The sequence below is a fragment of the Gracilinanus agilis genome, chromosome 1, assembly GCF_016433145.1.
Source record: "Gracilinanus agilis isolate LMUSP501 chromosome 1, AgileGrace, whole genome shotgun sequence".
Classification (NCBI taxonomy): Eukaryota; Metazoa; Chordata; class Mammalia; order Didelphimorphia; family Didelphidae; genus Gracilinanus; species Gracilinanus agilis.
Genome location: NC_058130.1, coordinates 194,489,538 through 194,491,417, shown reverse-complemented (window position 1 = coordinate 194,491,417; position 1,880 = coordinate 194,489,538). Strand labels below are relative to the sequence as shown.

At 37.5% G+C, this 1,880-nt stretch overlaps 1 non-coding gene across 1 annotated transcript; it reads left to right on the top strand.

The window, feature by feature from the left end:
• Positions 1-1,297: 1,297 nt before the first annotated feature.
• Positions 1,298-1,404, top strand: LOC123232665. Its single transcript, XR_006505192.1, has one exon. It is a non-coding gene; the product is annotated as a U6 spliceosomal RNA (small nuclear RNA).
• Positions 1,405-1,880: the final 476 nt, after the last annotated feature.

Here is a 1,880-nt window from a genome sequence, read left to right as displayed (position 1 = left end):
TGAGAAAGGAAGGGAGTTTGGGCATGATATCTTTACATGACCAAACTATTCTTCAAGGATGTCTGGATAGCTGTCCAAAAGTCTGGGCCACTACCTTACACTTGGATTCCAACAAAGAGCACCCCCCCTTAGTCTCATGAAAGAGGTAGGGTCATTGCTAGCTGCCATTACCAAACTTCCAACCAGTCATGTTGTTCCCTGTGTTTCAACTCTGTTACCAGTCATTTTGTACTCAATCCCATGATGTCCTCTACCCTATTCTATCCTTTGCTCTGTACTCTCCAAAATAGAAAACAAAAAAAAAAAGAACTTTCCCTCTGGTCAGGGTCTTTGGCACCAGTGGAGGTAAGCTACTGACCCATTTATTGACAGGTAGCATGTCTCTGCTAATAAGTGTTAACTTGGATAACTCTTTTGTTCAAAATTTAATTAAAATAGCAGAGACATTTTCAGACATGACCAATATAATCCAAATTTGTTTCACCCGACTAATGATTTGTTATAAAAAAGGGCTTTAATTTGGGTTGGGGGGAGAAGATTTGTAGAATGTTGAAAATAATGAAGTAAAACAAACACACACACAAAACTGTCCCTGAAATATTTTTTTTTCAAAAACATGGAAGAGAGCAGAGGAAGTTGGTCAGTGTTGGTACTATCTACCACATTAAGTGAAATGGATACTAAAATATTAGCTGTATTAATAGAATCTTGATTTCCAATGTATTCTTTTCCTGGTCTTCTTTGTATATGGAAATTTTCATATTTGTTGGTGATTTTCTGGTTTTCAAGAAAAAAATTAAATGAAAAAAATTATAATGTGCCATTTTTTTTCATCTTTGAAGAGAAAGGGGGAAGGTCTGTTGTAAAATAATTCCCCCAATGCTAAGAATCATATAAATGTCTTTGTTTCTTCCTTTGTCTTTTCTCTTTTTTCTCCCTTTCTCTCTTGTATCCTCAGGTAACATGAGTATAATATGCAGATACTGCAATCTCTCACTCCCCTTTCACGGCTGCCTTTTGGATGCTGGCACCTGCTACGTCAAGTCTGGTCAATTTTGTAAACTTGAGTACCACGAGCAAGGTAAATCTGGCACTGAACACGGGCTCCAGCGCAAAGGATAATTTCCTAATTCTAGCTCAGGTGCTGCCTGTATGGTTCCTTAGATGGAGAGGGGAGGTGGTTTGAAAGGTGGAAAGGTATCCCAACCCCTCTCTAATCTCTCACAGGGCCGAAAATCGGGCCACCTAAAATGGGTTTGGATTAAAGAAGTGTCTGTCTTCAAGAGTTTTCTATCAAGTGCTTGTTTGGGCAGCACATATACCAAAACTGGAATGATACAGAGAAAATTAGCATGGCCCCTGAACAAGGATGACATGCAAATTTGTGAAGTGTTCCATATTCTTATGAAAAAATAGAAGAAAATATGAAATATCAAGAATTTTCTGTCAAAAATGGTAGTAGCCTCCAGAAGGTATGACATATTAAAGCAATCATCACCTAAGAACACATTAGCCTGAATTACTTCAATGATATTTTTCTTTTAAAATGGACTGGGAGGGACTATCAAAGAGCAGAAGAGATAGATGGGATCCATTCAAGTAAATACCTGTCTCATCACTGAAGGTAAAACCCCGTGTATGCCTTTTCTTTTTGTCTAGTTGTCCACATTCTTCCTAATATTTCCCACAAAAAGATTTAATCAAAGTATAGCAGAGGCTTTCCTTTAGTTCCTTTTCCATTTAAGGGCTCCTGATTGGAATATGTGGGCTTTCATCATTTTCCTATATTTCTTCCCTTCCTGCACTAATTCCCTAAATGTTCCTATTCTTTTATCTTGACATACACCAACAAACATTTCATTCATTCACTTATGAAGGAA